This window comes from Pteropus vampyrus, unplaced genomic scaffold (assembly GCF_000151845.1).
Source record: "Pteropus vampyrus isolate Shadow unplaced genomic scaffold, Pvam_2.0 Scaffold529, whole genome shotgun sequence".
NCBI lineage: Eukaryota > Metazoa > Chordata > Mammalia > Chiroptera > Pteropodidae > Pteropus > Pteropus vampyrus.
The window spans coordinates 652819-668765 of record NW_011889310.1 but is presented as its reverse complement, the minus strand read 5'-3'; the positions used below and the strand labels follow the sequence as shown (position 1 = coordinate 668765).

The following is a 15947-nucleotide window of genomic DNA, read 5'->3' as shown; positions in this document are numbered from 1 at the left end:
AAGACCAGACAGTGCTCAAGAGCAGCCCAGACCCCGTAGGTTTCACTAGTGGCATGGCTACCCAGTGGCAGTGCTCCTCTTGGGTTTTGGTCCCCAGCTCCTCATAAACATCCACTCCTGCCCCGAAGGCCCAACTGAGAAGAGGCCCTGGTGGCTCTGTGGCTCATGGCTCCCACGCCGTGTGATTCCATGCCCAGCCCAGGACCAAGCATAGGAGATGCCTCACATTCCTTGAGTCTCCTCGTCCAGGGCAGCCCGGCAAAGGAGACTGGACTGGCTGGGGAGCTGGGGCTCTGTGCCCGCAGGAACCCTGTCAGCTCAGCCTCCTTTACACAAATTCAAGTCGAGCCCAAAGAGGAAAGAAATTGTCAGCTGTTCAGGCAGGACTCAGGCATCGGGAAAATGAGGCGGGGCAGAGGGCTCCAATTTCTTTTCCATTTCCTGTATATTCTGCATTGCTTTTAGTGTTTTAATTGATTACATCAACTGTGCTCATTTCCCTGGACAAATTGGTTTTTACACAGAAGAGGCAATTACCTGGGCTTGTTCCATCCCAATCGGCAGAAACAGGCAGGAGCCTCCTTGGGGCCACACAAGATTATCTGAAGACTCTGCAATTCAAAATGAGGGCAATTATTTCAGCCTTATAACCTTATTTGTTTGCCTAAAAATATCTAGTGCTGGTGTGGGTCCTACAGGGCAGGAAGAATAGTGGCCTAAGTCTGAATTTAGGCCTTGAGCTCAAGAGCCTTTGTCTGGCGGCTGTGGGCGATGTGAGCAAACAGTAGTTTGGGCAAAGAGAGGTGTAGGGGGTGAATAAATAGGGAAGAGTGGAAGTTAGGTTCAATTCACAGCTCTGCACCTGCAGGCTGTGCGGCCTTGGATAAGCTGCTTACCCTCTGCTGCCCTGTCTGGGACAAGTTGCTAAGATTCTTGCCTTAATTCCATTATAAAAAGGCAGTAGGACTCCATGAGATCATGGATGTCAATATGTTTTGTCAACTCCCAGTGCTTGGCTCTTGCAAAAAGCCAAGCACTCAGACTAACCAGGAGGCCCCAGGTCTGATGGAAAAACCCTCAGGACCAACCTAGAAGCCACTGGGACTTGGGTCTGTGATGGGAACTCAGGTGAGGACAGTGAGACACCTAAGGAGGCCTCACCTCAGGGTCATACGAGTGCAGGATCTGCACATAAGAGTGGGTGCCTCAAGAAATTTTGAGCCCTATACACCTCACCAACCTCACCCTAGTCCCAGCTCTGGTCAGAACCTTAGATTTCAGCCATCACAACAAGGCAGGTCTTGAGCTGAGGCACACATGGACCATTTGCTTTGGATCTTGATTGTTCTCGAAAATTTTCTGGAGGAAGGGGGCAAGGAGTTCATCAGTGCCTTCATACCAAGCAGATAAGTCCCTCAGAGAATGAGACACGGGCTAGCAAGGATGCAGAGCTAGCCCTGGAGCTGGGAGGAGGAGGCTGGCTTCCAGGTCACTGGTTGACACCATAACTGTGGTCAAGTCCGCACCATCTCTGGGCCTGAATGTGCCCGTGGTAGTACCGTTAGGGGCCTGGTCTGCATCATCTCCTAGGCTGGTTTTAGCTCTGATATTCTCCAAAATGATGACCTTGATGTCTACAAAAGGTCACGAGCTCTTTGGCCCTGACCCTGACCTGGTATAGACTGGCTAACAAGCAGTGCTGGGCGTGCTTGACACCCATCCTCTGACCACTGGCTGCACCTCTCTGGGGAATATTGTACACGTGCCCAGGTGGGACTGGTTGCTTTGTTCTGACCAAATGGAGTCCAAAACAGTTTAAAAATCCCAGGATCTAAACTCTCAAAGGAAACAAGGACACCTTATGAATGAACCAGTATTTTTTTTTTAATCAAAGCTTTCTTATTTAAAAAAGTTAGAGATACTCCTTTGTGCAGACTTTAATGCAGATAAACATGTGGAATTCAGAAATGATTTTACAGAGTTTGTTTTCAAAAGATGTTTGGGGCCAAACCAAAGTGTTTTAAGTCAAGCCCCTTCATGTAAAAGTTAGAAATCCCAGAGAAACAAGGTCTCTAAGCAAAGTGCTAACCCAGGTATAACATGGAGCCCTGAACCTCCACTCTCTCTTAAAGAGGACCTTCCATGAGAACGAGCTCCAGCTCTCCGGCTTCTGAGCTCACGATACAACTGCTCTGGGGCAGCAATGACTCAGACACAACCATGTGTGGCAGTCGGAAGACCTTCAGCTAGTCCCTTGGCTCCATCTCCACGCCATGGTTCCTGGTCAGGTCTTTACCACTATTTGCTCAGACAATGGCCGCAGTTTCCTACTCGTTACTATTCCCACACTTACTCCTTCCAATGTGCTTCCCATCTTGTAACTACAGTCAGTGTCTAAACACTTGAGCCTGACCCTGGCATGCTCCTGCTATTAACCCTTCCATGACTTCCCTTTGCCCTCAGGATCAGGTCAAAGCTCCTAATGGTGGCCAGCAAGGTTCAATTTGCTTCTTCAGCCTCCTCTCCCATTGTTCCTCCACCAGGAACAGGCAGCCACCCTCAACCACCCAAGACTCTATGGGCACTTCGGCTCCATCATGCCTCTAGGCCTTTGCTAAAGATGGTCCCTCTGCTGGCAATGACATTGTATGTGAAGATGCTACTCTTCCTCCATAGCTAAGCTCTACCCAGCCTTCCTTTGGAGCCCTAGAAGTGGGGAGAGGAAGGAAGCAGGGGCTGGGAGACAGGCAAGGGCTGACCACAAGCCTATCATCATTCCAAGAGAGATGCAGCATCTAATTTGGGCATAATTAGATTTGAGAAAGGTCACTCTATCGCTCAGTCAAGTCCATTTTGCCAACACTTATTGAATACCTGCTGCAATCCAGACCCCAAGCTGGCTGGAGGTGGGTGTAGTGAGGAGTAAGGCTTGGTCTTTGTGCTCTAAGTCTGCAGGAGAAGCAACACAGATAAACACACACAAACACACACAGCACATGATAACTAAATAATCATGCAAGAGTAATTTGTTAAAGGATCAAAATGAATTAAAACAGGTTCTAAAGCAATCAGGAAAGGCTTCCTGGACAAGGCAGCTCCCAGAAAGACTGGGGGAAGGTTTGACTTGGCAGAGCAGGTGACATCCATGTGAGAGGACAACAGGGACAAAAGGTCAGAGGTAGGGCAAGCATGACATTATCTAAAAGACTTTAAACTGCCAGTCTTTCTAGGTAGAAGATCGGGGTGTTGATGAATCAAGGTTAGCAGAGGCAAGCAGGGCTAACTTTCACAGGGCCTTCTGTTCCCCTGCAAGGATTCTGGACTTCATCCTTCACCCAGCGCTTTCCCACTGGCTGTCCAGAGTGACCACAGGCAGAGTCAATGGCCAACTGGTTCACCCAAAAGGCCTTTCCAGCCAGTGCCATTTGATCGGTCAGGCCAGTCCTCCGCGTTCTAAGGATCCTCATCTGCTGGACAGCTCCGATACCTTTCTAGGGGATCTGCCATGTATAAAAAGTTGGGAAGGACCACTTTTTACAAGAAAGACCCTTGGAGACTCTTAGAGAAAAGGAAAAGGAATAAGCTACATGTTCCTTAGTCTGTTGTTGGTGGAGAGGGACCAAGAAGTCTGACAGGAGGGTCTTCCACTGCTCCTGGGGGAGGACTATGAGTGAGGCTTCAGACTAGTTGGCTTGGAAGGGGAGGGAAAGACAAGACCACAGAGTTTTTCTTCCTTGTATGCATAACAAGATGAGAAATCCTGCATGAGACAACTTCCTGTAGGCCAAGTTCAATGCCATCCATATTCGAAGAGTCATATAACTTCATGTGCTGTGGGGAGCTGGTGGGCCCATTTTGGAAGCTGTGAACATGGAAGGTGGAATCAAGGCTTTCCCAGAATGATGGCCAGGGGCTGGGTTACTGGGGAATCCTAGAGGTATATAGTGGGTTGAACAGTGGCCCACAAAACACTTGTAAATACTGTCTTATATGGCAAAAAATGTGATTTAGTTAAGGATTTTGAGATGAAGAGGTTATCTTGGATCATCTGGGTAGGCCATAAATGTAATTACATACATCCTTATAGAACAGACACGCTAGGGAAGACAGCCACGTGAAGGTGGAGGCAAAGGTAGGAGTGATGAGGCCACAAGTGAAGAAATGCCTATAGCATCTGAGATGAGCATGGGATTGGGAGGGATGTCCTCAGCTCTTCAGAGGGCCTAAGGCCCAGAGTTGTACCATGAGTCCTCAGAGGTGACAAGTGCTGTGGAGGTACCCAGAAGAAGATTGGCACTCCCCACAAGGAAGCACACGTTGGCGGCAGAGATACCAAAAGATAAGTGGTTCTGCCATCTCGAGAGTCATTTTCAAGGCCAAGTTGAGCATGAGGGTTAATCATATTTTAGTGCTTTAAAAGGCAGAAAGCAACACCTCAGGAGACCAACATCGCCTCTGTGGAGCAATGAATGAGTGGGTCTCCTGACAGATGTTCTTTTACTTGCGAGGGCCTCCTCCAGGACACTTACTGGCAGGTGACAGTGTGTCTTTGGAACATTAAGAAGCCTCATCTGAAGAGGTCAGAGTGGATTGGTGAGACTCGTTTGTGCATGAGGATGAGGTGGCGATTACCTTCTTAATTCAGAGTCTGGGCTTTGTTTTTCTAAAGATTTACTCGTTAAAATCCAGCAAGAGAGGATGCTGATCCTTAACAGGATACTCAGCATCTTTCTTAGGCATTTATTTTTAAATGAGCAGCAGTACCCTTTCCATATCTTCCTGGAGATAAATATAGAAAGGCTGGCTGGCACAGTGCTGGTTTGGTGGCGGCTGCGGGAGCAGTTCTGGGGAACAGGCAGCCAGCCCAGGGTGCAGCTGAAGCAGCATGCTGACTGGGACAGACCCGGGGTCCCCAGTGGCCACTGCTGAAAACCCACTACATGGTAGGCTGCACGTTAGGGGGCAGCGGGAGTGCCAGCCAGCCAGCCAGCCAGCCTGCAGTCTGCTCTCTTGGTATTTGGGCTAGGCACTACTAGAAAGACTACAGCTAACAAAATGGGGCAGGGGGCTGGCCCCAGCACTGGCTGGAAAGGGAGCACACACCCCTTGAAGCTACAGACAGGAGCCATCTTTTGTATATTTGGTGTTAATGATTATGTTATTTAACTGTGTTTCTATGGCAAGTGAGAGTTTGCCTGTGAGAAAGCAACAGCCACTGGAAGACAAATTGTCTGGGGGCAGGGAGTCCTGAGCAGGGGAGCTGGGCAGCCTGGAGTCAGGCAGAGTCTCAAGACTGAGTGATGGAGAGGGCTTGCCTACAAGAAGCTGGAGCCTGGACCAGGCTCATAGAGGAGCTTGGGGCTCTGAGACCCAGGAGGACCAAGGCTGCAAAGAGACTGATAGTGGCGAAGCCACAGGCAGAACGAGATTCCTGGAAAGAGGAAAGGATAAGATGCAGAGAAGGTGGAAAGCCAAATCTCTTGGGAAGAAGCAGCGGGCAGCTTACACCCCCATTCATCCAGGAAGCAAGAGACCGAAGTTGGTCTCAGCTGGCCACCACCTCACTGTAGACCCTTTCTGAGGCCCTTCTCTTCTCTGGGCCTCAGTTTCCCATCATCACACAGCTCAAGATGATTGTTCCAGACCCTTTCAGCATGGCCGGCTCATGATCTTCCCTCCTTTTGCCAGAGAAGGACACTCACATCAGCCCCCTGTGTTAGTTTTCTGTGGCTACTATAACAAAGTCTCATTAACTGGAGGGCTTAAAACAACAGACATGCATTGTCTCACAGTTCTAGAGACTAGAAGTCCAAAATCAGTATCACTGGGCTGAAATTAAGGTCACATGTCAGCAAGGTCACACTCCCTCCAGATGCTCTAGGGGAGATTCTGTGCCTTGCCTCTTCCAGCTTCTGGTGGTTGCTGGTGTCCTTGGATTGTGGCCTAATTACTCTAATCCCTACCACTATCTTCACTTTGCCTTCTCTTCCGTGTGTCTGTGGCAAATCTTCCTCTACCTCCCTCTTCTAAGGACATTTGTGACTGTATTTAGGGACCATTGGGATAATTCAGAGTAATCTCTCATCTCATGATTCTCATTATTATCTACAAAGTCCTTTTTTTTTTTTTTTTACCATATAAGGTAACACTCATAGCATCACAACATGACTTGGATATCTTTTGGGGGACATTTTGCAGCTTGCCATGTCACCATTTGGGCCTTTCTAGGTTATTTCTACAGCCTTCTTATGTTGACTCAAATGTTTTCACAGGATTCACCTGTTCTTAGCTGTCAAAAGTCAGTGGAAAACACCCATAACTCCCTGTTTATAACCAACACTTAGCCATGTCCTGGTATATTAGGACGAAAGCCCCCTGTGGTCCACATTAGCCCTCACCTAGTGGAATGTACCCTTCAGCTGGAACTCAGCTGGAACCCAGCTGCACCTGTCACAGAATCTAAGTCCAAACACTCTGAAGGCCTCAGAACTTTCTTTATAGCATTTGAAGAGGCTTCGTCTGTGTGTGCGTGTGTGCGCACGTGCGTGCCTGGGTTTGATAGGGGCAGTGACTTGCAGAGAAAGTTTTGAAAACCCTAAAGTTCTGAATGTCAGTTGGCCCTTCACATCATAGGTCCGGGACCTAAGCTGACACATTTTAAAGCCAAGCAATAGCACATCACATGGCTGAAACACTGACAGTCTGCAGTAACAAGTTGCATCAAAAGGAATGGATGAATCTGACATGTATTACCAAGGGTGGGAGACTGGGACATGGGAAAGTGCCTACCAGATTATGGAGTAAAAGGGAGAGGGTACTAGAAGGAAAAACTTGGAGAGCCTGAGACCCTAAATGAGGGTTCACCCTCACTGCCCCCTCATTTAGAAGAACTGGAGTTCAAGTTCTAGCCATGTCCACATCACTTCCCACAGAGGAGGGCCATGCATTCTATGACAGTCATTAACTCATATAGTTCTCACAATAATCCTATAAGGTAGGGACCATTACACCCCATTTTCAGATGAGGAATATAGGGGCTCAGAGAGATAACGTGGCTTGCCCAAGTCACATAGCTAGCATGAGGCAGTTGAAAGCCAGGCGCCTATCTGTGTGACTCTAGAGCCCATGTTCTTTCTACTACATCTACCACCCAAGATTGCTACTCTCTGTGGACGCGGCTTAAAAATAAGGCACAGACTCATAGAGGGGCTGCTCCAGAAACGTGCTCTGCCTTCCAAAGTCACACAGGGTCTCAGGCTCAGACACAAGGGGTGAAACTGATCAGCAGAGGTTACTTACGTGAAGCTGAAGGATGCAGCTGTTAGGAGTTTGAGGCTCTCGAAACCCAGAAATCACTTCAGAACTGAATTCTGCTACCAGGAGTGACCAATTACCACTGCTCAACTGACCAAGTTGAGGAGAAGTCTAAATAGAATGGAACATCTGAGAAAGAGAGAATGACTTTCTCCCAATAACAGTGTTGACTTTGAGCTTGGATTTCAATAGAGGCGGTAAGGGCTCCGTGGAGACTGGGACATGACCTCCGGGGGAAGAAAAGTCTGAATTCAGCTCCAGCCATGATAGCAGCCATGCTGGAAGGAATTTCAAGAGTGACTCAGCGAGGCCTCCTGACCAGGTCTCTAGTTCTCTGCAGAAGAAGCACAGAAGCCTTGCTGGGGAGGGGACAGGAGTGACCATGAAGCTGGTCGGGGGGCTGCATGGAGAGAGGAGGACAGCTACCCAGTTGGCATCTGAGTTCCATTCTCATGGGGCTGGTGAGCGGAGCTGAAGAGACCGCTGATTGTACTTCCAAAGGCATTTCAGCTCTGAATCAGAACCAACAAGCAGAGCAAATGAGAAACATTGAATGCAACGAAGGAGTGACCTTGGCTTGGGGAGAGAACATGATCCAGGGAGAAATGCAAGGATCTTGATTATGGGAAAATGCAGAAAGACAGGATGAGGGGCTCAAGGCATGTTGGTGGGTCCCATTGGTCTTTCATTTATCCACATATCCCTCAATCCTTTCATTTATCCACCAATCTATGTTCCATTCCATGCCTCCCTCCAAGGCTGTCTGAGCTCTGGTTCTGGGTCACGCCCTGGGCAGGGCTCTTTGGTGAGAGGCACAGGGAGGAATCTGACATGGATCCTCATTCCCGAGCAGGGTACCCTCTCCCTGCACTTCTGTCCCCACCTGAACCCCTCCACCCCAGCAATGCCCAAGTGCTCACAGCTCCATCATGCCTCTGCCTGGAAGCCATTTCCCACCTCATTCCCCTAGAGAACAGGCAATAATAGGCCCTGTGTGGCAGGTGGGAAAATGCTGCCCAAAGTTATCTGGCCCAATTCCTCAGAACCTGTGAACGTTCTTTTATATAGCCCAAAAGTGCAATTAATTTTAGGATCTTGAGATGGAGAGATGATCTTGGATTATCCGGATGGGCCAGAAATGTAATCACAAGGGAGATTTGACACACACAGAAGATAAGGTGATGTGTTCGTGGAGGCAGAAATAGAGTTGATGTGGTCACAAGCCAGGGAATGCTTGGAGCCACCAGAAGCTAGAAAAGGCAAGGGACGGTTCTCTTCTGGAGCTTCTAGAGGGAGCGTAACCCTGCCAACACCTTGATTTAGCCCAGTGATACTGATTTTGGACTTCTGGCTTCCAGACTGTGAAAGAATATAGTTGTTTAAAGCTGCCCAGTTTGTGGTAATGTGTTATAGGAAACTAATACACTGTGGTAGGTTCGTTGTAAAGGTTCAAGGAGAGCCTGTATTTACATGCAGCCTCTGGCATGTGGTGTGTGCTCAGAGAATGATGACTTAACTGAGCATTAACAGAACATGACAGGCCAAGGGGTTATGTATTCAAAGTCCAATCAAGAATTGTAAACTCTCCAGCCTCTACAGGTATATGTAGGTGGAAATCCTCATTGTTCTCTGAGGAGAATTAAGAAACATAAAGTTGATTTGATTCATAAGTAGAAGACTTTCTTCTAAGGACGCCTTGCCACCAAACCTAAAACTGTCTCAGGTTTCAGAAAGTAACAGTTCTGAATTTGGGTCACATATGGTGTCTCAGGGGAGGCCCCTCCCTGGATATTGTGAGCCTTCATTGGAAAGACAAACAGTAGACATGGGTCACTAGGGTCCTGCTGTCATCACAGAGCCAGCTCCCTGCCCCTGCCCTCGACCCCAGCCTTCTCATCACACAGGCTCCCGGGATCAGGGGCTCTATGAACCCAAAAGTCTGTAGGTCAGGTCAGTTTACCCCAACCTGTCAGGTGGCAAGCTCAGAACATCAAGATAAGCAGGCTACGAGGATAGTCTGTCACCCATGATGCCCTGCCAGCCTGGCCAGCCCCCCAAGCACAGCATCCCCCGGGCCCTGTTTCTAGAATCCTGGCCCTGGAAGCTGGAATACAAGAAGAGAACAAAGGCTTTGTCCTCCATGGGGCTTCAGGCCAGGTTAGCAGGTTTTGGTTGGCAAGAGAAAGCCTGCAAGGGTCTATAGCACTTAAGACAAGCCTCAGTGACCACTCAACGAAGGCGGCCCCTTCTCTCAGCACCGCAGCACTCACCATACCAAAGCCACCATGAGCCCCTTTGCTATAAAGCCATTCTACAATGCTGCAAAACAGCTCCCCTCCTGCCTGGCCACAGAGAAAAATAGCATCAGAAAATTGTTTCGTGTGTGTGTGTGTGTGTGTGTGTGTGTCCCTCATAAATTTCTGGGTTTATTAGATGTTACCAAGAGCCTCACTGTGGAGGAGCCACATGAATCCATTTCCTCCAGTCTCCTGAGCAGCTCCAAATCAGACCAAGCAGCAGTTTATTATGAATCTTATCCGAGAGCAATATTTCTATTTAGCAGCACATATATAAGCTCGGCTTGGTCCAAAAAGATGTACCGTGAGATATGTCTGCTCAGCCCTGTAATCGAAGCCTTGTAATTAGCATGAAGTCACCAGCTTGGTCCTGCTCAAAGGGCATCGGGCGGGGTATAAAAGGGGGTGCTGATATGGACCCATCCACAGAAAACATTTCCTAAACACTAGAGAGAAGGTAACAAAAGAGCCCCCTCTCATTGCCCATGGACCCCACTGCTGTGCCATTGTGCCCCTTTTAGCTTATACCAAACCTTGGGCCATCCATCCCCTGGTCCCTCTGCAATGGAAAGCCAGGTATCAACAAGCTCCAAGGTTAGATGGGCTGGTTATAGTGGGCTACTCTCTAATACTTTCCTTCTACCCACACCCCAGGCCTGACTTTCTGCATATGAGTGGGATTTGGGACTGCTTAGTGGTGCCAGCCCCCAACTGAACCTCATCCAAAATTGAGCCAGGGTAGAAAGAAAACAGAAAGAAAATTCTCCCTAGCTTCTGTGCCAGGCACTGAACGAGATGCTGGTGACTCAGCTGGATCAGGTAGAGTATCCTCCCCCACTCAACACGACTTCTCAATCATGGGGAACCAAGTACACAAGCATTTAGGAGCTGTAAACTTTTAGCAAGTCACTTCACCTTTCTGGACCTCAGTGTCCTCACCTGTAAATTGTGGCTAATAAGGGTAACTAACAGAAGTTGAGTTTCTAATGAGATAAGACATGGGCAAGTGCTTCCAAGAACTCAAAGTGGCAGTGAGTGTTATGGGTGAGCCCTGAGTACTTCCTACCATGCCCACCAGTGCCCAAGGAGCAAGAGAAGGGCCCAGGAATGGTGCCACACATCAGGTCCTTGGCAAATCCTGTAAGGGCTTTGGCTTGACTCTCAACTTGATGCTCTGATGGCTTACCCATCCCTGTCCTTCCAGCTTGTGATCCAGAACCCTCTGCTGAGAAATGCAGATAGGAGCCACACTGTCCACAAAGGCAAGCATGAGAGAGGTCTCCATTTCCTCCCCTCAGAGGGCATGGGAAAGCAGAGTCATTGCCTACTCCAAATTGGCACCAGAAACCACTGTGCCTGGGAAAAATCTCCCTTGATTTAAAACTCCACACCCGCAGCCTGCCCTGGGCCCATTCTCTGACAGCAAGGCCCACCAGTTCTTTACCACCTCTCCTCTCAGCAGCCTGGTAACAAGCTGAAGTCCTCCTGCTATATTCTGCCAGACTTTAGCCGCCTATCAAGAAAATATGGAACAGTCCCCCAAACCAGCAACCAAGATAACCACCACAGTGCCCGGTAAGCCCGACGGCCGGCAGGTGATGGGCCAGGAGCGTGGGGAGTCTGGTCTCATGTGGCCAGCGGAGCCTCTGCACCTCTCCCTCTCCATGCTCTCCCGTGTCCCCAGGAACTCCTGGACTGCGTCCCTCTAGCCCTGGGCCAGGCTGCTACCACAGTTGCAGATGACCCAAAATTCACAGGCGTGAGGGAAATTAGTTTCCTTCAGAGGTGGCCTGGGTGAAGGGGGAGTGCCTTCCACCTCTCCCGACATTAGCCCAACTTTCCCTTTTTCTTATCAGCAAGTGAAGATATTAAACATACCTTTATCTGGGTAAGAAATGGAAGATACAGACCTCTGAAAATATCTATTGAAAATGAGAAACTTGTGATTGGATCATGCAGGCAGCCTTCAGATTCCTGGCATAGGGGTTATGATTCCTTTGTTTTCCTTGTTGGAGGACAAATGACCGTGTTGCATATTATTCAGATTAGATTCTCAGAATGCCCAGGAATACGAATGGATATTTATTGCATGGTCTCATGTTTGTCAAAAAATGTTCTATGCAGCAAAAAGGGCGATTCTGAAAAGGGAGTTTGGAGCTGGCCACATGAAAGCTGACATATTTGGAAGAGAGTAAAGGACAATGTATCATTGCACGGATATAAAAAAAAAATTGCTGTCACAATCATCTGTGCCACTGACTGCAGTTGAGGAAGAATTGCAAAAAATTAAAATTAATGATGAACAAACTTATGAGGGTGTAGATACTAAACATCAAACACTGCAAGGAGTAGCATTTCCTATTTCTCGATAAGCTTTACAGGCTTTGTAGGCTTTGGGAAAATTGAATAAGAGCTCAACTATGTGCAATTGGAAATAGATATCAAAAATGAAATCATGATTTCGACCAACACAACAAATACAGAACTAAACGATGTGCCGAAGAATATTCCCAAGGATTCAGCACGTTACTATTTCTTTCTATATAAATATTCCCATTAAGGAGACTATTTAGAGTCCATAGTTTTGATTTATTCAATGCCCAGATATGCACACAGTATAAGAGAATGGATGCTGTATTCTAGCTCTAAGAGCCCTCTGCTAGAAATTGTAGAAAGACAAGTATAAATGGATGAGAAATCGAGATAGACAATGGGGATGAGCTGACTGCAGCCTTTCTTTATGTAGAAGTACTCTTCAAGCAGCATGCACATAAGTTTGGAAAACCAAAATGTCCTGCAGGAGAAAGAGGAATCCCAAGACTAATCAGGCGTCCAGCTGAATCTGAAGCCGCTGCTGATTAATATCATTATATTCAGTATTACAATATTAGGGTTTTTTTAAAAGTCCAGCTTTTAGTACAGGAGAACTGAAATTATTCCATGTTGATATATAGTAGGGAAAAAATTCTACTTTTTAAAAAATAGCACTTTTTCTAGTGTGTTTTTAAAATTAATGTTATAGAAGTCTCATAATTTCTATTATGAGTTAACTTTCGAAAAAGGTTCAACATAGTGATGTTTAATTATGTCACACTGTTTTCATAGAGTGTTGTTTCCACACTTTCATCTAATTCTTAAAAGTTTTATACAGTTGGGCCAATTCCAGAAAGTCTAATGTCTAAAAGCAAGATATACTTATTACTCTTTAGTGAGACATCATTTTTTTTTTTTGCTTTGAGGGAGAGCGAAAGATCTTAATATATTCATAATACTTAATAAATATGTTAAGGACCAACTTAGATTATTTTCTAAGCTGAAAACTTAGCGTGCCTAAGAAGAGGTGGTAAGTTGCTAACTCAGACTGTGGGATCATGCTTATAACTTTTAGACACAGTGCTTTATTTCAGTAGTCTCCTATTTGACTTTTTGGTGTTTTAAATGGCATTGCAATTTCAGAAGAACAGCTCACTCTGAAACCTTGAGGGTACAAGATACTTTCTGTACTGCAGGATTTCTGATGACATTAAAAGACACATTTAAACAGCTTTAGTAAAGTCTCTTTCTAGTGCTTTAAAAAAAACTCTATTTCAAAAGTAAGTCATTTCATTATAAAATGAGGACAAATATTTATGTTCAGTTGAATTTTAAATTAATATCATTCAAAAGCAAACAAAACCAAAGTCAACGATGTTGAAAAAGTTTTAAACATCAAGACTGAGTCCTCTCCAAAACCATATATTTATAGGCAAATTGTGTTCTTTATCATCTTTGAACAAATATTCAGATTTAATAAAATTGTTTTAAAGTCCTAGTATTCACCAGCCTAACACAGACACTTAGGAATCTTTTTTTTCAATTTATATCTTATTTCAAAACACATTTGACTGTTTTCTAAAGCTTTGCATTTTCGGCTACAACCTACAGAGATGTTTGAGCCTCATTTTCCTTTGATACTTGAAATAGAGGGAGCTAGAACACTTCATCACGTTTAATCTGTTAAACCTGCTGCGAGAGCCAGAACTGGGAGGTGTTTTCTAAATGAACTGTGGGGATCCAGGATTTAGAATTTCTTGAGTTAAACTTTATACGGCATTAAACAAATATCAGAAATGCACATTTCATAGTATAAAATATGAAACACTCATTTTATACCTTATTATCTTAGATAATATATGCATCTTTCAGAAATTTCATGTGTGTTCAACTAAAGCATATTAGAATAATTATGAGTTGATGGATTTTTTCTCTGAAATTAACAGTATTTGTGTGAGGTTTTATTGGTTTTACAAATAATCCAAGTATAATATTTAAACATGAAAAATGTTGCACTTGTTTACTAAATATATACTTTAAGTTGTTACATGGGTGCACATGTAGACACACATACACACAAATTACTGCTTGGAGAATCTTGGAGTGGCATTACAGACCATAGCCGAAGCTGTTATATTTATTTATTTCCTTGTTGGTTTGTTTGTTTATTAGATGAGGCAACCCTTGGTTGACCTCACGGATTGCAAGGACCTTGTCAGCTTACAATCCCTTATTTTTTTCATTTTTTTACGCCTAGAGCACCTGGTCTTCCTAGATGGTCTCCCATCCAAGTACTAACCAGGCCCGACCCTGCTTAGCTTCTAAGATCAGATGGAATCGGGCTTGTTCAGGGTGGCATGGCAATAGACTGAAGCTGTTATTTTTAATCAGGAAGAATGTTAATCTGTCATGAAGGTATAAAATAATTTAGTACTGAATGTATTTCTGTACCATCCATGTGCAACTATACTTTAAATTCCACTACACTACATGGCAGTAAATAAACATCCAGAATATAGTTGTGATTTATAGTCCTTTAACATAATCATTATTAAACCAATGATTGTTGAAAATCAGTGACACATTTGGTATAGATTGCAACTCATCATTTACAGCATGTTTTAGGTGGCATCATCATAACTATAGAAGGTGAATAAAATATTCCAAATAAATTTACATAGCAGTGAAGAATTACATGCCTTCTGTGGACATTTTATAAGTGCATTTTTTATTGTAATAATTTTTTTTCTCTTAAAAAATGTAGAACATACAAAGATGTGTCTCGTGCCATAGAATCCACTCTGCACCAGGAGTTAGAAGTCCGAGGTTTTAGCCTGGCTCTAGCACTTGGTGATTGTGTGACCTCCTTGGGCCTCAGTTGTCTCATCTGTAGGATGGAGATAACACTAGTGCCTGCTTTATAAGGTTGCTGTGAGGTTTAAAAGAGATAAATGCCAGCTGGGACGAGACGGAGTAGACAGACTTCTCCTTATTCCTGTCACTAACCACAATAAACTCCCCTAGACATCATATATAAAACAAGTATTAAAAAAAAAAACTCTGAAAGGAGGAAACAGTAAGTAAATCAGCCAGGGACTGGGGGACCTAGGGAACAACATGATAGAGAGTTCCCCGGGTTTTCTTTTTGCCTCATATATCCCAGACATAGAGCTGAAGAAGCCAGCAAGGAAGATATCTCAATGGGAACAGATTTTTTTAAAAGTTCCAACAGAAAATAACTGCTCTATTCTAACCAAACAGTACAGGAAAACCTGCGACCCTCACCCGCTCCCAATCAGCAAAGGCTAAGTGGAACGCTTATACTTCCACCCTCACAGTCATCTGACCTCTCCTTTGGGTAGGGAGCTAGATTCTTCATTCCCCACAGCACTAAAAGAGACCTCTACTCATCATGTCATGGAGGCCAGCAGGGGAGCAGGAGGAAGTATCCCTCCCCTTCTCAGCCAGGGAGGTGTCTTGGAGGCCTAATGGAGAACCTGAACTCCCATTTCCATTCAGTAGTAACGTGTCCCTTTCTTTCTCTCATCCCAAGGTGTCAAAAGAAATTGAGTGGAGAACCTAGACTTCCAATCCCACCTGACAATTAAAAGGCTATAGCAGAAGACTTATATGGAATCCAGAGCCTCATAACATGATACCTAAAATGTCCAAGATATAATCAAAATCACTTGTTATACTAAGAACTAGGAAAATCACAACTTGACTGAGAAAAGACAATCAATAGACACAAACATTGAGACAAATCAGATGTTGGAATTATCCGACAAGACTTTTAAAGCAGCTGTCATAAAAAAAAATGTATCAGCGATCAATTGCAAACATGCCTGAAATAAAAATATAAAAATCTTAGCAAAGACATAAAAGATATAAAACAGTAAAGGAAAATTTAGATCTGAAAAATGCAATAACTGAAATGAACATCTCTCTGGGTGGATTCAATAGTAGATTGGAGATGACAGGGGATTATCAGAGAACTTGAAGATAAAACAATAGAATTTACTC

The 15947-nt window shown here is 45.2% G+C and overlaps 2 pseudogenes; one reads left to right on the top strand and one right to left on the bottom strand.

The window, feature by feature from the left end:
- The first annotated feature begins 10609 nt into the window (after positions 1–10609).
- Positions 10610–12473, top strand: LOC105307925 (annotated as a pseudogene).
- Positions 12474–14174: 1701 nt separating this feature from the next.
- Positions 14175–14293, bottom strand: LOC111733141 (annotated as a pseudogene).
- Between the last annotated feature and the right edge of the window lie 1654 nt (positions 14294–15947).